General features: G+C 35.2%; 1 long non-coding RNA gene across 4 annotated transcripts in view; it reads right to left on the bottom strand.

Annotated features, from left to right (window-relative positions):
- The window catches only part of LOC141560810 (uncharacterized), a 1,071,928-nt gene that overhangs the window by 157,952 nt on the left and 889,622 nt on the right, over positions 1-24,354 (bottom strand). For 2 of the 4 annotated variants that reach the window (XR_012487818.1, XR_012487820.1), the window contains exon 1: positions 20,950-23,005. The exons of the other annotated variants lie outside the window; for them this stretch is intronic. This is a non-coding gene — a long non-coding RNA (uncharacterized LOC141560810). Of the gene's footprint in view, positions 1-20,949; positions 23,006-24,354 lie in introns of those variants that run through there. 4 annotated transcript variants of the gene reach the window in all.

The raw sequence follows: 24,354 nt of genomic DNA, 5'->3' as shown, positions 1-24,354 counted from the left end.
AAATAGTGACACGGAATAATGAGAGATGTTAAAAAATAAACCAAAAACTATGCTCTTCAGCAGTCATAACTAAGATAGAGCAACCAGGGCTTTTCCCCAAGGTTTCCTAATTTAGAATGCAAAAATATTTATTACATGTACAACAGAATAGAAATCACTATAATAAATAATTTTCCTTCCTGATAAAATTTATTTGTCTTATTATTTTAATATAATTACTTACAAAGTTGATTTGATGTCAGGCCCCCAATCCAATGTGTTTCTTGTTTCTATCCCCCGGGGTTCCAAAATTGCTAGTTATGATTCTGCCCTCAAAAAAACCCAAGTGGCTTTTAAGCTTTGAATGAAATTTAGCATCATTTAAAAATTCAGATGCAACACTTGAGAAATAATAGAATATTATAAAGTTTTTTATAAGTTTCCCTTGCTCTTCTCTTAAAATGAATTTCTGTAAAATAAAGCCTATTTGTCTTAGGCTCAGCGTTTCTCAGGAGATAAGATTTAATTTTTTCTGATAATAAAAGGATGATATTCTTAACCAAGTTTGTTAAAATAATAGGAATTTTAATTGTGAGAATGTTTTGTAACATTTATTTACTTCCATAGTTACCCTCCCCTCATCTATCTTCTTTTTCCTTCCACAGAATATGAATTTTTCTCCCAAGCCTGGTTATATGCCAATTCCATATTTACAAATAACAAAAATAATCAACATCTAGACAGCTATGTAATGCTTTAAAGTTTACTAAGCACTTTCATGCATTATCTCCTTTGGTCTTCTTGAATATCCAGTGAAGTTGGTGCTATAGATATTATTGTTTGTATTTTACATATGAAGAAATTGAGCCTCAGGAAAGTAAATGACTTCAAATGAACTAATTTTCCCCATTATACTTCCTCTTTCCTCTTTTTCCTATACAGATCTTTTCCCACCCTTTAATGTCTTTTTCTTTGATGCTATCACATCAGAATCCATTCATAACCACACCCTTGGACCATGTGATGGCCCCCTCTGTCTGCCTTAGTGATATATACAGTTCCCAAAAGTTATAGATATCATTTTCCCATCTAGGGATGTAAATAGTTTAACTTTTAAATCTCTTGAGTCCTTGTTTGTAGATTAAAATTTCTATTTAGTTGTTTTTTTTTTCAATAGAAATGATTGAAAGTCTCTTATTTTCATTGAAGCTCCATGGCCTCCCCTGAAAGATGATGCTGAATCTCACTAGGGAGTTAATTCATGGTTGTAACCCTAAGTCCTCTGCCTTTTGAAATATTTCAGGCACTCCTATAGAAGTTGCCAGATCTTGGGTGATCCTGATTGTTGCTACTTGATATTTGAATCGTCTGGCAGCTTGAAATATTTTTTCTTTGAGATTGTAGTTTTAGAGTTTTGTAACAATGTTCCTTATTTTCCTTATGGGATCTCTTTCTAAAGGTGATTGGTGCATTCTTTCAATCAGTATTTCCTTCTCTAGAATACTGGGGCATTTTTCCTTAATCTCCTGTAGAATGTTACACAGCCTTTATTTGGCCATGGCCTTCAGGTAGGTCAATAATTTTTAAATAATCTCTTCTGGATCTATTTTCTAGGTTGGCTGTTTTTCCAATAAGATATTTCACATTTTCTTCAATTTTTTCATTCTTTTTAGTTTGTTTGATTGATGATTGCTCTCTCACAAAATCATTAGCTTCCATTTGCTCTGCTCTAATTTTTAATGTGTGATTTTCTTCAGTTAGCTTTTGTATCAGTTTTTCCATTTGGATAATTCTACTGTTTAGGGAGTTGTTCAGATAATTTTTTTTCTTTCCTTTTCCATGCTGTTGATTGTCTCATGCATACCTGTCATTTCCTTTCTCATTTTTTCTCCTATCTTTCTTATTTGCCTTTTAAAGTGTTTTGTGAGCACTTCCAAAAAGTCTCTTAGGGCTTGAGACCAATTCATATCATTCTTTGAAATTTCTTCTGTGGACATTCTGTCCTCATCTGAGTTTGTGTTTTGGTCTGTCCTATCACCATAGTAGTTTTTCTATGGTCAAGGTTCTTTTCTATTTCTTGCTCATTTTCTTTCCTTTTTTTTTTTTTTTTTTTTTTTTTTTTTTTTTTTTTTTTTTTTTTTTTTTTACGGTTGAGCTCTGTTCCTGGAGTAAATAGGGCACTTCTTCAAGCTTTCTCTGCAGCCTTGAGCCTTGGTTTGGGGTTACTCCTTTGTGTTTTCAGGGGGGAGCTTTGCCTGTTCTTTTCAGGAAATAGCTTGGTTTCCAGAGTTTGCCTTCTGAGTGAGGACTGAAAGCTGTCCCATTGAGTTACTCTTCTACTGAGCCAGGATTGAGAGTCTTAAGTTGCTGATTTTCTGTGATTAAGACCATCTTACTGACTTTCCCAGAGTCTATCTGAGTGGGGCTAAACACTCTTTTTACCTCAGTGAGGCTGAATTTTCTTGAAATTTTTCCAGTCTATCTTAAGCTGGAGAATGTTTTCATTCCTTCAGACTCTGTTTAGAGCCTTGATTTCATGTGGTTTTTTGAGAGAAACTGGAAGAGCTCAAGTGGCTTCCTGACTTTACTCTGCCATCTTGGCTCCATTCCCAGAAAAAGTCAATAAAAACTGATGAAATAAAAATTAAATTTAAAAACAGATGAGTCAAGTGATGAGCATTTACATTACAAAATGATTTTTTTATTTTCATTTTTTAAAAAGTGTATTTCAGTCTATATTCAAACAATATCAGTTTTCTCTGGAGGCAGATAACATGTTTCATCATTGGTCCTTTGGGATTGTCTTGCATCATCACATTGCTGAGAATAGCTAAGTAATTAAAAATTCTTCATTATCAGATATTTCTGTTATTGTATACAATGTTCTCCTGGTTCTGCTCACTCCCCTGTGCATCAGTTCATTTAAGTCCAGACTTTTCTGAAATCATCCTTCTTGTCATTTCTTATAGCACAATAATATTGCATCACAATAATGTACTGTAGCTTGTTTAGCCATTTCCCAAATGATGGATATCCATTTGATTTCCAGTTCTTTGCTATAAAAATAGCAATAAAGAATTGTTTTAAATACTTTTGTACAACCTTTATCCTTTTTATGTCTGGGATATACACCTAGCAAACTTTACTTTCTAAAGGTATCCATTATATGTTCTTCTAAATTATATTCTCACATAATCATTTAAAATTAATTTATATAAAGTTACCAAGAAAATATTTATTTTGTAAAGGCAATTTTAACAGCCTAAAGAATATCTGCTAAAGGTAGCATGAGAGAAAAATTTAAGTAGCACACTTATTAGCACATAATGGAAATGAGTAAAGTGGTACCCCATTTCTAAAAAGTAGTTGCTACTTAATTTAAAGGAGGTATAAATCCAACAAAACATAAGCTCTTTGAAGGCAGGGGTTATTTTACATTTTTGTTTTTGTAACCTTAAAGCATAGCACAATACCTTCCTCATGGTAGGTAGGTACTTCCTTAGTAGTCACTGAATTGAGGGATTGAATTGAAAAGAAGTGAATTTCTAATATCAAATGGGGTTAGTCTATAAAACATATATCACTAGGTGCTATTGTCTACTACTAGCTGCTCTGTATCTTGAAGATTTTTTTCAGTTCAAGGCTTTCCGTCTCTAAAATGAATCAATATTTTATTCTAACACATCTATAAGTTCAAAATTCAGTTAAACCGCTTTATTTGAAATGAGAATTATTTATATTTATTATAATGTCATTACTAGAGACTTTAAAATTTATCAACAAAATACACATTTCTTTATCTCTCCCTGCTAACTACAAAATGATTTATTGTATAACTTTAAAAAAATTTATTTTTTATTGCATACTTTTTCAACTTTAGGTCATTGGAATGAACTCAGATGATATCTATAACACTCTAAAGTTGTAATTATTTGATGGTTGCATAAAGTTTAAACATTTTATTTAAATAAAAAAATTTAGATTTCATTGTAGTCAGTCTCCATAAAATGAGAAGCAATGCAGGGAAGAAAACAGTATTTGGAATCACAGGGCCTAAATTTGGCTCCTGGCACAATGCTATTAGTTCTTGTGTAATTTTGGGAAGAATATTAGATTTTCTAGGACTTGGCTTGACTACAGCTCTACTCTCACTGCTCTTAAAGACATATATATGTGGATGTGTTTATGTATATTTGTATGTGTGTCTGCACATGTACATATGCACATGTGTGATCAATCTTTTAATGGTAGTGTTAGGATTAGAATTCAGTTTTCTTGAGAGTCTATTGTTCTTTATATTCCTTGATGAGGACTGTCTTCTGATTTGTTGTTATATCTTTCTATCTGTATGATCATTCAGTTTGTCAGACTTAAGAGTTAGCACAGTGCCTGGCACATCATAAGTGCTTAATAAATTGTTGATTGTTGTTTGATTGATTAAGACCCAATTGCAGCTCACCACACTAATCTGTTATCATTTGGGGAGCTGTATTTCATCCTTAACGTACTACTTATGTCTTCACTATTTGTAATGAATCTAATTAAAAACCAATAAAGATTCATGAAGTACTTGACTTGTGCCCAGTGATTCCCTACTTCATATTAGGGCTTTGGGGACATCTTTTTAATTTTCACTTTTACAATTTACAATTTATTTTTAACATTCATTTTTTTTTCAAAATTTTGAGTTCCATATTTTCTCTTCCCTCCAGCCTCTTCTTCACCTATTGAGAAGGCAAACAATATATCAATAATATATATGAAATTATGTAAAATATATTTCCATATTAGCCACATTGAAAAAAGGTAAGAAAAAAAGTGAAAAAATTATATTTCAGTTTATATTCAGAGTTCTCCTTGAGCATCTTTTCATTACTAACTACATAATAAAATCACATTAGATGTTTATTTCCAATTTGAAAAAATTTTTGAAAGGAACTCAAACAATATTCCTCACATCAAGTCACTTTACATAAATAAAAACAATAAATAAACAGCTTAGCAATCCTGATGAGGTTCATGAGATAAATGTGAAACTGACAGTATGAGTATGTGTATGTTGGGGGGGGGGGGGAAGATGAAATTTGAAATCTGGTCACAGACATTTACTAGCTGTGTTATCTTATAGAAGTCACTTAACTTCTGTTTGTCTCAGTTTTCTCAAGGATAAAATGGGGACAATAATAACATCTAGTTCCCAGGGTTGACCTGAGGGTCAAATGAAAGAATATTTTTAAAACATGTAACAAATTGTCTAGGACATAGTAGATTCTTAATGGATGCTCATTCACTTCACTTCCCTTCCACATTATAAAACATGAATATAAAACCAGTGATTATCATGAGTTCAATAACATGCTGAAAAATTACTTAAAATTCTTCCCAGTTATTATAGCTATAGTTTCCAGGTCAGTAGATTTATCACTTTTGGAGATCTGGTTGGTAAAAGTTTTTTTTTCTTATGATTTCCAGTTCAGTGAAGGGTTGATCCTCCACTAAAGTCTTCTGATGTCTCTTCATGGCCCAGACAGCAGAATGAGTTCTGGGAAAGAATGAATACTGGACATAATGGAGCCAGGGTATCCCTCGCTAGGGATTTCACACAATATTCCATCTAACCTCCTTTTTCTTCAGTTTTCTCATCTGAAAACAAGTGTACTACACTTAGTACTACATACATCACAAAACTGTCGTGAGAAAAGCATTTTGGAAAAGTTCAAATTCCATGTAAACGTGAGTTGTTATCATGATGTCAGTGGTATCCAGGGTATGCTAGGTCTTGACATGTAGCAAAGGTTTTGAGAACAGGCTTGATGCTACACTGTTATTTGTCTCTGGAAAATCAGCCTGTTTTGGGCTGGAAAGTTTCATGAAAAAAAGTCTGGGGTTTTTTTTTGTGTTTTTTTTTCCCATAGAAACTCATGAAATTATATCTCCTAAGAGATGGTAAGTTTGCAATCTGTTTAGGGATAGAGATCTCTTGAGGTCATTAAGAAGTGCTTTTGAGTAAGTCTTAAAGGAAGGTTGAGGAACCTTCTTAAGTCTTTGGCATGGTGTCTGTTGTAGATTCAGATCTCATAGCCATAAGAAAGGCTGGTTGGTCCTGATAGATCACATTTTTGTTTTGTTTTGTTTTTTAAATTAAAGCCTTTTATTTTCAAAAGATATGCATGGATAATTTTTCCTTTATAAAACCTTGTGTTCTAATTCTTCCCTCCCCCATCTCCTTCCCTAAATGGTGAATATATGTTAAACATGGTAAAAAATATGTTAAATCCAATATATACATACATATTTATACAATTGTCTTGCTGCACAAGAAAAATCAAATCAAAAAGGAAAAAATGAGAAAGAAAATAAAATGCAAGCAAAAAACAACAAAAAGAGTAAAAATGCTGTGTTGTGATCCATATTCAGTTCCCACTGTCCTCTCTCTGGGTCTAGATGGCTCTCTTCATCACAAGATCATTGGAACTGGTCTGAATTGTCTCATTGTTGAAGAGAGCCAGGTCCATCAGAGTTATGGATCATTGTTTTACAAAACTTTGAGGCTACCTACAACTTGAAAGGTGTTGAGTTAGCCTCAGGACCATGAATTTGGATTCTGCTAATTATAGTTGAATAAAGTGAGGATACTAATGAATTTCTGTAAACAGACTCCCTATAGCAGCTACCAGAACCGAAGTCTATTAATAATTTTATATACTTTTATATGATCAATGAACATAGCAGGTTTTAGATTAGAGACTGTGGTATACTTTTGCTGTATGTTTAATGTGAAGAAGAGAGGAGATAACTCACTACACTGTGTTCCCATCTAAAGTCACACATACTATCCACTCAGCTTATCTTGTCTTCCCCAAGCAGAAAATGCAAGGCTGAATGAATTATAGAATTTAAGTTTTCCTTTCTATGGAAATATCAGCACTGATTATGACTGTTTAGAAAAAACATATCAAATATGTTTCTTGAATATCACTTTGGCAAATAATTTCAGCATTTCAAAAATCAGTAGTTTTATGGGTATAGATTTTGCCTCCAGAAAACAATACCCTTATTATAACACACCATATCAGATGTACTTCATCAAGTGCTACAGCCAAACAAATTCAACACATAGTGGTCTATTTGTTGGGAAGAGTATCTCTACCTTAGCTATGTTTCCCCTGAGATGAAAAACAGTCTATGTTTACCACACCTATACTTCAAAGCCTTTTGGACTGAGTAAACCTTTCCAGAGCTTGTATTTCACTGGCATAACCTTTAAGGATCAAGGTTACCTCGCATCTTAATGATGCAATGGAGTAAGTCTTTAGTATGGGAGTGAAGTATGGGAAATAATTGGAAGATATAATACATATGAATATTGAACCCTAAAATTATAGAATACCAGACTCTAAAAGAACTTTATTGGTCTCTAGCCTAATACCTTTCTAGAAATATAAGTTCATTTAAAAATATCCCTTACAAGTAGTCATACAGCCTACATTTGAATTCTAGGATTGAGGAATACACTAATTTATGAAGTAGCTCATTGTACTTTTGAATAGCTCTTATTGTTAGAAAACCAAAATCAATTTTACAGTAGCTTTCACTTGTTGGTCCTAGTTCTGGGCCATTCTGTGCCAAGGTCTGATCCACTAGAACTACTCACATCTACCATCTCAAAATTATTCTTTAGTTTTGCTAATTTTCCTTTCTCCTTCCTTTGCTCCCTTCCTCCCTCACTTTTTCCTTCCCTCTCTTCCTCCTTCCCTCCCTCCTTTTCCTTCCTCTCTTCCTCCCTCCCTCCCTTCTTTCCTCCTTTCCTCCTTCCTTCCTTTCTTTCCTCTCCTTCCCTCCCTTCCTTTCTTCTTTCTCCCCTCCTTCCCTTCCTTTTTTCCTTCACTTTTCACTGAATCACCACCCTTAAATAGAGCTTTTCCTCATAACAAATAGAACTTATCAAACAAAATAGCCACTAAAACATATTTACCATGTTTAAAAACATATATTTTATTCCTAACCTCTCATTCGCCACCATCAGTCTTCTGCAATCATGATTGGTCAATGTATGGATTAGACATTATGGTCACTGAATAAATTGTTCCCCAAGTTCCATTTAATTTTCTGTAATATAATTTTTCTTTTCATACAAATCTTCCAAAGAGTCTCTAAAATTTCACCTTTGTCATTTCTTACATAAAACAGCATTCCATTATTTTCCTGGCACATACTAGGCATTTTATAAATTTGGGTTGGCTGACTGACTGATGCTCATATACTATAATCTGTTCAGCAATTTCCCAGTTGATGGGTACTTGCTTTTTCAATATTCCTTCACACAGCTACCTAATGCATGAGTATGACCATCTCATTTTCCTGCTCAATAACTTTCCATTACTCCCTATTATCTATTGAGTAATACCAAATCTAACTATAATCTATTTCCAGCATATCTTCCTAGAAGTATTTTACATAACCACACACAAGCTAGACTACTCCTCACTATTCTCTGTGCTTGTTCTGTTCTCTCTTGCCCTCATGCTTTCCAGAAGGTCGTCCTATATGCCTAGAACAAAATCGTTCCACATTTCTTTCTGTTGTAATCCTTTTTTCAAGGATAAGTTTAGGCACTTAGATTATAAATTCTTGAGGATAGACACATTATAATTTAAAAAGTTTATATACCCCTAGAACAGAGGGCAGCTAGGTGTCGCAGTGGATAGAGCACCAGCCTTGAATTCAGGAGGACCCGAGTTCAAATCTGGTCTCAGACACTTAATACTTCCTAGCTGTGTGACCCTGGGCAAGTCACTTAACCCCAGCCTCCCAAAAAAAAAAAAAATACATTGTTGGTGGAATTATGAACTGTTTCAACCATTCTGGAGAGCAATTTGGAACTATGCCCAAAGGGCTATCAAACTATGTATACCCCTAGAACCTTGACCAGTGCCTTGAAAATAGGAAGTATTTAGTAAATATTTATTGGATTGAATCCATTATCTACATGACAACCTTTTAAATAGTTGTCTCCCTATTACCCATATATGTTTTTCTTCTTTAGATTAATCTTTCCCAGTTTTTTCTTCAACCTATCCTTTTATGAAAGTTTTAGGACCTCTAAGACTTTCCTTTTGACATGCTCCAACATGCTTTGACTACTTTCAGTCAGTCAAATACTATGAGTAGATATTGTCCTAGGTGCTAGGGATATAGAGAAAGGAAAAAGATAGTTCCTCCCTAAAAGAGCTTACAGTCTCTGGAGGAAACACTGTACAAATAACTATGTGTAAATAAGCAATAGACAGGATATATATTGGAAATAATCAAAAGAGAGAAGACACTAGCATCAAAGAAGAGATCTGTGAATCTTTGACGGTAGAGAGGTAGGAATCAGCATAAGGGGAATTATAGGATTGGCAGAGATATGGCAGTAGGCTAATGGACTACAGAAGAACTTTATAAAACTATTGAAAATACTGGTGTGGGGATGTTTTCCCACATATCCATGGCAGATTTCATTTTAATGCTATCTCCTAATTAAGAATTTCAGGATTTTCTAGTCTATGGCTCCACCCCATCTCACCAATTCTAGCTCTTGCTACTTCCACAAACACTATTTCTGCTAAGAACAGCTAAAACATAGGTAAGTAAAGCCAAATGTATCTATCTGAGGACATTGAGGATCCTGCCAGAGGTTCACTGTGACAATTGTAGAAAGTGTACTGAGCATTCTTACTGTAAGACTGCTGGCTATAAGTAATTGTTCTTTGGCTGGGAGTTTTCTAGGATCTTTTCTGCTCTTCAAAGCTGGATGAAATGTATCAATAGTTTAAATAGTCTTTCTTTTTCTTTATAGTTTCTTCATTCTTCACTTGGAATAAAGTAATCAAATTTTTCATAAATCGCTCCTAACTTTATGCTCTCATGCTTTGGAGACTCTCTTCCTTAATGAAAATGGACAATCTCCCCAGGATAAAGTAAAATAAAATATTTGGTTGAAATGATTACTGAAATGAGATCTTCCTATGAATTAGGATTTTAGGATAGAGTTGTCTGGAATTAAGTTTAGGTCCTAAAGACTGATTTTAGAATACAATTTAAAAACATAACTAAAGCTCACAGATAAATGTGTAAAATGATGAATTTGCACTAAGATGAAAAAAATAACACCGATGTCTGAATTGTAAAGTCTTCCCCAAGCAAAATGTAGTGCCAGAGAACAATTTTCCCCAATACCATTATGAAGCACAGCACAAAGTCATTACTATTACTATTTTCATTTGTAGAGTTGTGGAATCATAGAATATTGGAAACATACATGGTACCTTGTAGTTCTAGTCCGACTCATTAATTCATTTGACAGATATTTATTTAGCGTCTAATGCACTTAATAATTCAAAATTAGATAAAATTATAAAGTTTATAATGTACTTCCTATCCAACAATACCACAAGCAGGTAGGACAAATGTTACCATTTTGAATTTATAGAGGAAGAAGCCAAAATTTAGAGACATTAAATGATTTGCCCAAGGCTATATCTAGAGAGGCATAGAGACGAGAACAGAGGAATTTATTTATAGTCTTGGTGAACTCTGCTGAGGTCAAATAGTTGTGCCATTGTATTCTTTTTGGGGTGACACATTTAAGGAAGGAATATTGAGAAAATACAGTGTGGTTAAAAGAAGTTGACTCAGATGATGAGGGATTGAAGAATATTCTACATGAGGATGAATAAATGAACTAGAGATAAAGATTTGGAATAGACATGAGAGTTTGTACTTGACAATCAGTCATGTGAATGAAGTATTTGATATTTTGTATTGGCAGATCCAGAGGTAATGAGACTTCTCTCATCAGAGGGTGGTGGACTACAAGCAATGAAATAAGGCATATACTCCCAGAAAAGATCACCATGTCTATTTTGCTAAACAATAATTTTGTTCTTATTTCAAGATAGGGCTTTGGAGCTAGGGGACTATTACTGAAAAATAAGTATTTTCAAACAACATTTTAAAAAGAATTTGAAGAGAGATTAAGATCTGTGAGCACAGTCACAAAGGATTATATGATAGTAAATGGAAAGAACAATAACAAGATAATCAAGATTATGTGTTTTAACTATTATGGCCAAACTTGGCTCCAAAGAAGATACATGAGAATTGCCCTAACTCAGCTCTTTGTAGAGGTGAAGGACTCTGGGTGTAGAAAACTGTATATAATGTTAGATCTGAGTGGTTCTATTAATTAGATTCCCCCTTTTATAATTTTAAAAAGACATAGACTTTTGGGAGGAGGTACTGGAAGGATTTAATATTCTGTATATATTTAAAAGTATACTATGCCACCCCTGATAGAATGATGTAAAAATAAAAAGGAAGTGGGAAGGGAATAACTGTTTATTAAGTGCCTACTTTATAAATGGTATCTCATTTCACTGATGAAAGATATCAACACTTTTTAAAATAATACATTTAATAGCAGGAATTCTAGGAGATATCTTGGTCAGTGGAACAGGGAACTTCCTTGATTCAGGGGACTGTCTGTATAAGATTGTTTAAAGGGAGCTTCATTCTAAAAATCCAATATTAATGTATTCTTTTATGGGAGTGGGTCAACCTAAATTACCTAGCTGAGAGGGCCATTTAGGTTCAGTTGATCTAGAAAAGGATGTGAATTTCAAAGACTAACTTTTTTGAATGAGAATGCTCAACCCCATCAGACCATATATCTAGAAATCCTTTCAGATGCCCCTATTTGTGAAAGTACAAGTAAAAAAAAGGTATTCTTTTTAGCCTGCTTTGAATATAAAATTCACTGCCAGTGACATTACTATAGAGAAATGGACCACATAGACATGACACTACATATGAGCAAGCCATCCCTTTCCAGCAGAAGCTTTGAGAGGCAGTGCATATTTTTTTCATAGAAAGCATATCGGGTTTAGATGAATGAGCATGCAGCATTCCCTGGGGCTTTTGGATTAAATGCAGAGTTTAATAATTACTCTAATTACTTCTGTTGTGATTTTACCTTTGAATCAACATCAAACAAACATATAACAATTAGTTACACTTTCATTTAATCAACTAGTTCTAACTGGCTATTATTATTTCTTCTTACACACTTATGCCTGGAGAACAAGGCCAGATATAAAATATTGTTTGAATTTGGTGGTAAATATCTATTAGCATGAAATGATATATTTTCCTTTCAGACGTAATTTCAGTGCACTGATAACTTGGAGGGCCATCATGTTATTGTCAGCCTTACAATTTATCTACAACACATGAGGATTATAGGTAGCTGTGATAGACATTTGCTCTGAATTGTTCTACTGCATTTCTTCTTTTTCCACCCCACAAATGTTCTATATCCTGGACTAAGGGAGCTCATTTTTAGTACAATTACTGCTGTTAGACATTATTTTAATAGTTTTCTTCTGGCCCACCCAGGCACTACTTGCTACTTCTCATCATCAGAGCTGACAATGAAGGGTATGTGTGGGATTTTAAGTGCACATAAAGGCCTATTTGCCCCTACTGTCTGTCATAGTGTCTAAAGTTCTCATTATTAGGTTTTATTCTTTTGGGCCAGAAGGCGCCTATCCAAATGAAGAGATTTTTTTTTCCTTAGGAGGTGGTCATGTAATACATTATCCAAGAACTGTAGCTTAATGTAGCAAATTATCTAGCTGTCTCCTTGTAGGAAGCAGGATCCTAAGGGAGTGATACCCAAGACAAGTTAAGTTTTAATTATGGAAGGCAGGAAAGAATTTTTATTTAAAAAAAAAGCATTGCCAAGAAGGTCAGATAGTATGAGGAATGATCTGGGATATCAAAGAGCACCACTGGGAATTTAAAAAGAGTGTAAGAAAAACTTTCACTATTCTCCAATTCTTTGCTTTTCTTTTAGATGAAGGACTTGAAACAGCAAATGTAAACATGACCTGACTGATTTCACTTAGAACTCAGACTGAAGCAGTAGTTTCTGGTAGTTTCAATCTTAAATCACTTTCCTCTCAGGGTGATCCTCAGCTCTCTGATGCGCCCACAATGCTCCTGAAGTCCATTATCCATCTCCTTTAAATGATTGGCTTCTCTGCTGGGACTTCCCACAGAGATGCTAGTGAGTTTCAGAGGTGGGCTGGTTTTCCTTACTGGGTCTCTCCCAGTCAGGACACAGCCTGAGGTCACCAACCAACCTATTTCACATGGGAAGAAACAACAAATCCCAAAACATTTTCTGGAAGAGACAAAAGCCTGGAACAATGCATACACTTGTCACTATGTTTCCATCCAGATTCCAAAGACAGCTATTAAAATTCAGGGTGGTCCTTTCCACATGAGTGTGGCAGGGGTAGTCAGGGAAATACCTCCAAAGTATAACTCAACCAGTATTCTTGTTGGACCATTTCTGCCTTTATATTTCTTGGTAAGATCTGTAACTTATGAGAAATAAATGTTTCCCTCACACATATTGCAATTCCACTTCTATTTTTCACAGCTTTCTCTATTGTGGCTTCATCAGTCATAGAAAGAGTTTGCTATATCTACATATCAGGTGACTCAGTAATATAAAAAAAAAATGTTAATCCTAAATAAAGTCATCTTTTTTTTTCTTTTGCTCTCTCTCTCTTTTTGTCTATATCATGTCTAATCATAGTCTGACAGAAATTTCTACTTTTCAGCTAGGTATTTTGACAAACTGTAGGTACTCCTAGAGTGAAAAAAGTAATCAGTAACAATGAAAACAAAGATTTTCCTTTCTATTCGAGGTGTCACTAATGTTAGGTGTCAATGATTTATTGGTAAGACGGTTCCCGATGCTGGGCATTTCTTTATACTTTGAACAGCCTTGGTCCTGATAGATAAGAGGGAGGGGGGAGTTAGTGCAGACCAAGTATTCCTGCAAGACATTCATCCACTTACTTTTCTCCCTGGAAATGTATGAGCTGTAATTAAGAACCATAACTAAGATAGAGAGGTAAAAACTTCTCCAGGGCACTAGATTTAAAGGATATTGACAGCATTTATAAATCTAGCAGCAGAGGAAGGTAAAAATAGGAAATGACCAGATACATGTGGCCTGGGTGAGCTCTTCCCCTCCCCAAATATGGTTTCCCTTGTCCATCCTTACCACAAATGAGCATGTGCTACATTCTTCCTGCACAAGGTATAAAAATTCCTGGTTATATCTTTCATATAAACATACACATGACAACACTTCCTGGGACTAGGGGGTTGTGGGGAGGATGAGATGACATCCTAGGTTGCCTTTTTCAATACACTTCTGCCTTCGCTTTCTCAGAATCAGTTTGCTAGACCCCATTTCTCTCTCACTGTTATGTTTCTGTAAGACATCTACAAACATGTTGCTGCTTATCCTGCCTCTCTTAGTTTCAATTCTAACCTGTATATGGAATCAAGGATCCAAATAAAGAGATAGAGTGATGGTGAAGGAGCAATACACAAACAAAAAGTGGTGCCATTTCGTGAATCAAGTGAACGTGAGTTGAGATTTTCTGAACTCCTTTTACTTCCTTGGTAGCTTCCACTCTGACCTTGATTGTATAACTAAGTAGAGAAAAGAGTTTCTAGAATTGAATCTAAAGGGGAAAAAAAAATCATGTCACTGCTGGCTCCCTCTTCACTACATTTTGGAGTATACTTTTGTACTTGGACCATCCTCACTCTTACTGCCTTCCATTTAGCTCCTACTTTATACACACTGCATGCTAGAATTGATCATGGCAGTGGGCAACAAAATTCAGTGCCAATGGGGAAAAAAAGTCATTGAATAGCTTCTGAGATTTCTTGGTTTTATTTATTTATTCAATGGATTTTCTAATAGAAGTCCCTTAACTACAGTATTAACACTTATTTAGAATCAACTGATTTTAATACATCATGAAAACAATGCCATTAAGAATGTAAACCAACGCCTCAATCTTTGCATCAGGCCATTCCAGGAAAGAAAGAAATACCTTTGCTAGAGTCTCTTTAAACTTGCTTTGGAAGAAAAGGGCCAAAATAAACCTGAAGTATGTCTTCAATGAGGTGAAGAGCTACCTTTAGGCTGCACTTGAAAGATAGTCCAAGAATCAATGATGGTCATGGGGAACAAATGCAGGGACAAGATTATCAAGCCTCTAACTATAACTTATTCTGTAATGTGTATCCTGTCATCATTACCAGTTTGGTGCTCAAATCTATTTTTTCTAGTTCTTAGTTATAAATCATATATCAGCTAGGGTGTTTTTGTTTTATTTTGTTTCTTTATTCTTTGATTTTTAATATGATCTGTAGTGAAAATATACAGCTATAAAAATAAATTCTTTTTGATTTGAATTGGTTATTGTAGAATCACACTATAGAAGTATCCCATATTTTGTGTGATAATTGAGCCTCTGAAAACAGAATTTTTGTAATTTAGAAAGAAAGCAAAATGTAGTAAAAATAACATTAGATTAGGAGGGAGGAGATTAGGTTTTGCTACAAGACCCTGGGTAAATCACTCTCTCTTTCCTTATCTGTAAAATAAAATTGTTGTACAATATTTTCTTTAGCAATATTATAATATTGCTATATCATATATATATATATATATATATATATATATATATATATATATATATATATATATATGTATCACCAATGGTGAAAATATTGACTGCTCTGATAGAACCCATGATTTAAAAAAATGCTTTCTATCTTAGATAGAAAAATGATAAAACTTGGAAAACTGGTTGAAACAAACTTTTAAACTTTATTTTGTATATAGTTTTCTTTTACAACATGGCTAATATCGAGTTTTGTATGACTTCACACATATATTCGTTATCATATTGCTTGCCTTGTGAAGGAAGGGGAAAAGGGTAGGAGGAGAGAATTTAGAATTAAAAAAAAATTTTTAAGTTAACTTTTTTTTACACATAATTAGAAAATGTTTAATGAAATAAATAAAATATATTTAAAAACAAAACAAAAATGAGGCTGTTTTATTAAATGTCCTCTAGAGTTTTTCCGGTTCTGATCACATGATTCTTATGATAATAAGTTTAATGTGATTAGTGGTCAGCATTGATGATTGTTTTGTAAAAGGAAGATGCTTTTTGTAATGAAAACAATCATTTTATAAGTATATTGATTTTGTCAGTAGCAATAGAGAGAGCACTGAATTTGGAGTAATAGGGTCTGATTTCAAATCCAGTTTGTATGATTTTATTTTTGTCTCTCTATACTGTATGGAAATGCTTCATAGAAAGAGTCAGTGAACAACCTTGGCAAATTGAGAAGTTCAGATTTTTATATATTAGATTTTCCTAAATCAAAGTTCTCTATAATTCTAGAACCCAGGAAAACTGTCTTACTAAAAATAACTCATATTTGCATCCTATGTGCATTATTTTAAATGATCTTTACAACAAGCCTATATATTCTGGGAGTCTACATGTTATCATCCCCATTTTACAGATGAGGGAAATTGAGACTGAGACATTATATTAATTTCTGAAGGTCATATAATAGCAGATCCAAGACTCTAAGTAATCTGATTCCAATATGCTGGATTTATATTTTTCATCTTGTCTTTTTTGTTATTTTCCTAACACACTATTGCTTTAATTGTGGAACTATTTCACAACCAGTATGCCCATTAGGTAGATTTCCAGTGCAGATAATTTATGTGTATCACTATATTTTTGTTATTTTAATTTTATGCAATGATCTTTATCACTTTTAATCAAGCATCACACTATTTTTGTTCTCTTAGATAATTCTACCTTTTATAGATTATATTATAATGATACCTCATACCTCAAAAGGATTCTGGGAATTTGAGATTTTTCAGCTAAGGGATATTATAGAATTAGATGCTGTATGGGATGTTGTTATTAAAACAACAACAGCAACAGCAATAATAATGGTATTATGTATTTAAGAAACAGTTTTTAAAAATTCATTTATTAAGCTAGTCTCTAGATTTGTTATTAGCAAATAAATATGTTGAATAGATGATTTCTTTTGCCTACTGGTTTTCAAAACATCTTTCTTTTTTTAAAATTTATGATTCTACTTCAAGATTCATTCATTTAGTCTGAATTAGCCACAGCCAGCAGGAAAGGAATGATGCATGTGATCACAGAGGAAGATACCAAGGTGGCCAGTAATCCTAAAATGTGTACAGTGCGACAACAGTTAAATCTCCAAGGCTCTGAGAAATTGCTTGGATGCTCTGAGCGAAAAGTGTTGGTTCCAGAGTATAATCCTACTGATACACTATGTTCTTTGCAAAAGGTTGTGGGGCCTTGGCCTAATAAGCATAATCTCATTACACTGCAAATAAAAGTTTCCTATTTATCTCCAGATTTCAAATGAATCTAATAAGGCTTATGATACAGTCACCCAATACCCTAATCATATTTCTGCCTATCTAAAAGCAATCAGTAATTGTGTTATAGCAGAACGTGCTGACAATACCTCTGACACAGAAAGGAGAATGAGAGCCCAGCTGTACTAATTAAATTAAATGCTAGGCTGATGGAATACATTTGCTGAAGCTTGGAGAGTATGGGTGCAGAATTAATAAGCATTACAGCTTAGAGCAGGAGATGATATCATAATGGATGCAAGGTTTTGATGTGGAGAGCTTCATTCAGATTCAATGTACCATAATGTACGGATGTGACAGCTGCAAAGAGAGGTGTGGAACCTTGAACAAAGTGCACGGGAACTTTCCCATTTTTTTGTGCGTGCTTCTTGCTGGGGAGCAGTATATTTTACATTACTCGTGCAGCTGAAAAATGACTCCACCAGTGTGGCTGCTGGAGCTTCCTGGGCTTTCAAGATTCACTATTTTTTAGAACCCAACATTCTCCTATCTTTACATTTCTTGACTTCTTTGGCCTGTTCTCGCTTACCTTATTCTTTGAAACTGAACCCTTTAACCTGGCTTTTATACTCATTTTTAGATTTTAAAAAAATGAATTCAAAGCAGGTGATGGAAATGATATTTAAAGAGGAGCAAAAAAAAAAAAAAAAAAAAAAAGTAACTTCTCTTCCTTATTGAAAAAATAAAGGAAGCCAGCAGTATGATGAGCAACTGATCTATTGGCCCATGGTGAAAAAAAGACTGCCTCTGTTTCTACAGCTGGGCCATTCCAAGAGGAGTTAGGAGGATTTGGAGATGACTAAGGACCACTTGAGCTGATCCAGGTCTGTGCATCTCCCCCAGCTCAGCGGTTATTGTACACAGCCCCAAGCCCTACTGCTGCGCCCGCCCGTCTCTCATCTGACCAGCTCGGCTCATGCCAGCACAGCATAATTTCTTGCTCATAAATTAGCTGTGCTATCTCACAGGCTGCAGTGGCGGGGCCATCATGCCAGCCTCGCCAGCGAGGCCAGCCAGAATTCATTATCATGAGAATTTTGACAGGATATTAAATTTACTAATCCTGAACTTTCTAGACTGACCCCTAACTCATGAACAGACAATGCTGATGTTTCCTGGCAAAACACTCCCTCGGGTTTCTCTATTTCTGGGTGAGCTCTACAGTCTCACACATCACATACACACACACACACACACACACACACAATCTCACACACACACATCTCATTCCCACAGGGCCACATTCATACATGCAGGCAGATAGTACTCACTATGAGGCTTTCAAACAGTTCTCCCCCCTTACTCTCAATTACTCCCTACACTCTTTGAGCCAGGTTAATTAAAAAAATAATCATGCAACATAAACATCCCTATGTATCTGCATTTTTGTTTACAGAGCCCATCAATTTATGTACTGTGTCTGTATTTATTCAGTCATTCAAAACACACAAACACAGACATAAACTTTCTCACAAACACACAAATGAGCGCACAAGCCACGTGTATAATCTTTCTCCTACACATGATTTTTTACTAATGCTAGTTTGTTTAGGGCCTGGGCATCGATGTGTTTGTCATCCTATAATTCATCCACAGGGCCACTCAATTCTACACTCTCACTTGCATCTGTTAAATAAAAAGGAAAAAAAATACTATAACAGGCTTATTTTGTTTTGAACTGTCTGCCTCATCATCTGCACATTCTCACTCTCCTCTCACAAATCAGGCACTGTACATATGTTTTGATAACAAGTGTTACTCTTTGTTTATTCTTCTATGAATAAACCAGAGCTGCATTGGGCTCCTTGAATATTTTTAGTAAGTTTAGTGTATAACAGCAGATTTTAGCATATTGCCCATTCATAAGCTTTTTGCTTTACAAGAGAAAAAAAAAAAAAAAAGAAGGGGGGAAAAACAAACCAGCTTTCCACTTACATTCTGCCAGTTTAGCCTTTAAATAATTCAGCATTAAAATCTGGTCAGTTCTGCTACCTAACCGAAAAACTCCAGCAAACACAGTGCCAATTAAGTTGCTGAAAACAGCAGATTTCCACTGATACTATACAGATAAAGCTGACCATTAAATTGCAATTTAACATCCCCAGGCAGCAGTAGCTGCTGACAACCTCTAAAGCTTGTAATCTCATTTAACCCCCTCCTGTCATGAGCAGGCCCACCCCTTTAGCATAATGCAGACCAAATTAGACCTGACATGGCAACAAGAGAAATAAAAACCTCTTTAGCTTAAAAGTCATGCCACAGTGGGCAACCCTGACCTTCAGTTTCCCCTCACACAGCCCACTCCTTTCTCCAGGGACCCCATAGACATTTACGTTTAGAGAGAACGAGAGAGACAGACACAGAAAGAAGGGGTAGCAAACCTCAACCACAAGGCAGTTGGATTTCCCTTGGGGCAAATTATAGAGAATTTTCCTAGACAATGGAAGGAAATTTCACCTGGGCTTTTTTCAAGTCTTTCTTTAGTAATAAAAGATGAACCCTGATCGTTCTGTTCAAACTACTTTGGCTCAATATTTTCCTTTGCCTACCGTGCTCTCTGACTTAGAAGCCAGGGGACATCTCTGTTGGAACACAGAGTTCCCCACTCTATGCCTTAGACTCCTTGCATTTTAAATGAGGTCATCTTAGCTGGTGGCTGAAGTCTTCAAAGCATCTCCTATAACTGGCATTTACTGGAGTTCTGTTTTATAAGGAAGTCTGTCTGTTTCTAAGATCCCTGAAAGCAAACAACTCTTGATTCAGTCTTCAGCACAAATTCCACTTGTTTGGTTAAAGAAAAAGTGGCATGGGAGTAGAATCGATTGCAATAGAAGTTGAGAAAGAAAATACTAAGATTTTGTCTATATTACGAGTAATCAGTCCAAACAACTGTTTGTAAAAGAACATGAAACATTTATTTCTTTACTATCAATTTCTAAAAACAATTTTCACTCAATACTTATGACCAAAAGAAAATGATGCCTTTTTGTTTCCTTTAGCAACAGTCATCATCCCCTCAGAACTCTGACTTGCAGCACAGTGACCTATTTTCTTTTCAGCTTCCGGAAAGAAAAGATATTTTTAAAGCAAAAGTTAGAAGATCATAATTTGAAAGTTTAGGATCATGTTTTCAATCCGGATTTGTGTTTGAGAAACTTCCACTTGTTTAATTTCTATTCTTTCTGTGTTCCTCCTGCCTTCCTGCTCGACATAAATCTTGATTGCCCCAATAAAAACTTTTACAATTTAAAGCAAAATTAAGACAAACAAAAGGATTCTTCCCTCTTGCCCATTTAATCAATGACAATTTGACCAAAAAATTTGGAATAAATTGTATTTCAAGCAGCACCTTATCTCTTCTCCCAAATCTCTTCAAACCAAACTAAACCCAAATTCAAGTGGAGAAACTTCTTGATCTAACCAAAAAGTCTGCTTAACTTTGCATGTGTCTACTAAGCCTGTCTCTGACTAATCAGCTCCTTCTTTGCACTAAGATCATTCAATAACTTACCAAGGTATGCTCCCAAAGGCCCCCACAGCTGGAAGAAACTTTCAGTCCTTCTAGAAACTGCAGAACTAAAAGCAGCAGACATTACCTGGACACATGGCTTGTCATTACTCCACTTCTTCAGATGCCAGCTCTCCTGTGCTGCTGATCAACTCAAATTCTGAAGCATCCCCCCCAATTTTTTTTTTTAATGTTTGACTAAAGTTAGTTGAAATTGCTAGAAGGAAACCGCATAAATGTTTATTTCGACTTCTCAGTACGGCAGTGTAGTGAAGCCCTGCCTGCCCAAGCCTCTTTAGCAATGGAGTGGTTTATTTAATTTGTCAGTATAATAGAAGCAGCTGAATGAGAGACAGAGAATGCAGTGTGGTATAAAAGAAACAAAAGCTAAAAGTACCACTATTTTGATTCTCTTTTTAAAATTACTTCCAAAGTGTGGTATCTATTGTGAAGAATAATGCTGAACAAAGCACAGTGTCTTGGCAATATTCACAGAGCTTATTCACACACAGCCAGTTCTGTCTGTACATTCAGAGGTAGAATACACTTATAAATGATGTATTGGAAGGACTATAGTTTCTATTGTATTCCCAGTGTAAACAAAAAGACAGACAGAAGCTGAATGGCATATGGGCAGCGAGGCCACACTTTATTCAACCATTCCAGTAGTATTGTGAAGATAAAATGTAATGCTTAAAAAGAAAGAAAGAAAGAGAAAAAAACACACCCTCAAATCGGAGGAAGGGAAAAAATGGGGAGTTAATTTGATAAAAGAAAGATATGCTGAGTTGCATTGGTTCTTCCCCATCATACCTCTTCCTCCCTTCAATATAAATCAACCTGGATTTAGATGTCTGAATTTGGCAAAGGGAAACTTTTAGGCAGGTCAGGGAGAAGTGAAGGTCTTGGCCCAGCAGACTGCTACAGAAAGATGTGGGAAGGGAGGATGGGAAATGAGGATTAAGGGCCAGTCGTTTTCTAGATGGAAGTAATGCAGAGATGTGTGTGTGTGTGTGTGTGTGTGTGTGTGTGTGTATGTGTGTGTGAAGAGTTTGGAGAAGGTGGAGCATCACCAGGTTGTTCATTTAAAAAGCAAAAATCTCTTTCCCCTTTCTTCTTTTCCTCTCCTTGCTCCCCCCACCCCATGATGGTTCCACAATTAGCAATGACTTCAGGTAAACCAGAACCTTTGGAAATAAGGGGAGGCTTCCTACTTCTGGACCTATGTTTTGTAGAGATGATGCTTACTTCCCCAGCAGGTGAGGTCAGCAGATTTTGCCTGGTGTTTTAGACTCCAGGTAGGGGCTCAGACCTTGGGTTCCCTCTTTTCCTTAGCCAGTTCTGCAGCTTTTCTTGGATTACCAGAGATAGAGAAACAACTATAGAAAGAGGAATAGAAGAAGACGCATTTCTTCTCAAAGAAGATGCCGTCTTTAAAGGAATGTCAAAAGTCTTTGCATAGGGCAGAGACAGTGGGAGACTTGATCAAAATAAGTTGGTTTTGTCTTAAATTGAGCTCTGCAATGCAGAGGTTGGAAGATCTGAGATGTCCACTTTGAAAGCCTTTTACTCCTATTCTTTGTTCCCCATCTGACCCATCTTCCATCCCTTGGTTTCCCAGATAATCAAAAGTTGTATCCTATATTATGGAACTTGAATGTGTCATCACTTTCACACAATTACCTTGTCTTTTACTCTACCTGAGAGTATAGGTCTCATATTAAAGAGAATTGGAAAAGCAAAGTTAATCCTGAATGAGGAGGGGAGTAATAGATTATGGCAAAGGACCCTTTTCCCAGACCCTGGTGCTGCCCCCAGGACTACCCCCCCAGTCCACTTTCTACTGAAAGAGAGAAAGCAAAAAGAAGGAAATATCCACTGGCTTGAAATCTGGCCTCTCTCATTTCTCTTTTATAGGCATGGCTGCTAGGTCTTCTGCCACCCCAAGGGATGGGTCATCCTGGATTTGGGCATCTAATCTGTCACTTAGAAGCCTTGGTATGTCTTCTGTACAAGAGTTTTCTCTGCCACATGGTCCTGATTACATCAGAGAGTTCTGTAAAGATTGGGAGATATTTCCTAAATAAGAGAGGGGTGCTGATCCCATTCAGCTTTTTGTGATTTCAGGATCTTTATGTCACCCACAATAATTTATCTACACACACACACACACACACACACACACACACACACACACGGTTTGGAAATGTAATTGATTCTTGTCCTAATAACTAATTTCTACAAGTAAGTCTCACATTTCTTAGTTGTGCAGATACAGCTTAACCATATTGACACAACAGACAGGGAAGGTGGGAAAGGAATTCCCCCAAAACAAATAGGAGGATTCAGCAGAGGAATGAGTAAAATCATTGAAATTTGGAACCTTGGAATTGTCTCGGATTCCATTTGAATTCAATGCTTTATATATGTGAAATTTTACTAATATACTGTAATGAGTTTGAACTTACTTCAGAGTATGACCCATGCCCATTTATGGGACTCCCTTTCCTCCCTTTATTTTTTTTTAAATTTAGACAATCCTTTAAAAAGAGACTATCCAAAGACATTTGTGGGTAAACCATCCTGAAGTAAAAAGACTATTAATAACTAATTTGGTAGAGTAGGAAGAAAACTAGATTTGGAGTCAGAAGACCTGCCAACCTGTGTGGCATTGTGTATTTCCTTGAATTGACATAGATTGCCCTTTCTAGTCCTAATCCACATTCCTTTTCTATTTTGTAGTTTTAGGCAAAAAGTACATTTACAGTACTGATTTTTTTGTGGTAAAATATTTTCCAGCACTGATGTCAACATAGGAGGAAAAAGTTTAGTGACTTAACAATTAATTTTTATAAAGAAAAAGAATAGACATTATTATCTAAATAGCCATTATCTAAACTCATGGAGAATTCACATTTGCATGGTATATACAAAACAGCTACATTCTATATGTTCATATACATAAAAGTGAAGTGGAAGACTAAGCTGATTATCCTGATAATTCAGAACAAAACTAATTTTTCATTGAATTACCAAGTAATTAAGTGATTTATTTTCAGTTTTGATTGAATTTTCTGGATAATTACCTCAATTCTTCACAGCTTGACTATATAACCAAAGTGAAATGTAAAGTAAGGTAATTAGTTACCTGATAATTCAAGCAAAAAAACCCTCTTTTTTGTCACAATTATTTGGATATTTCAAAGGAAAGATTTGGTGGAATAAAGGAAGGGCACTATTTCAGTGTTCAATATGATAATTTAAATTTCTCATTTGGCTTAATGGATGTAGACACAGTTAGATGTAGTGCCCATAAGGCAAAAATTTAGAATAGAAGTTCAGGATTTATGAAAGTAAGGAATTGTAAAGTACATACTGGAAAATAAGTGAAAACCACAAATTGCTCCTATGAAGTAATGATAGAGAAAAGACCATACAAAAGAAATCTGATGGTTCAGAAACTTATAGATATTTGGAAACACAAGAAAGTAGT

This window comes from Sminthopsis crassicaudata, chromosome 3 (genome assembly GCF_048593235.1).
Source record: "Sminthopsis crassicaudata isolate SCR6 chromosome 3, ASM4859323v1, whole genome shotgun sequence".
In the NCBI taxonomy this organism is placed as follows: Eukaryota; Metazoa; Chordata; class Mammalia; order Dasyuromorphia; family Dasyuridae; genus Sminthopsis; species Sminthopsis crassicaudata.
This window is presented reverse-complemented; position numbering and strand designations above follow the sequence as displayed.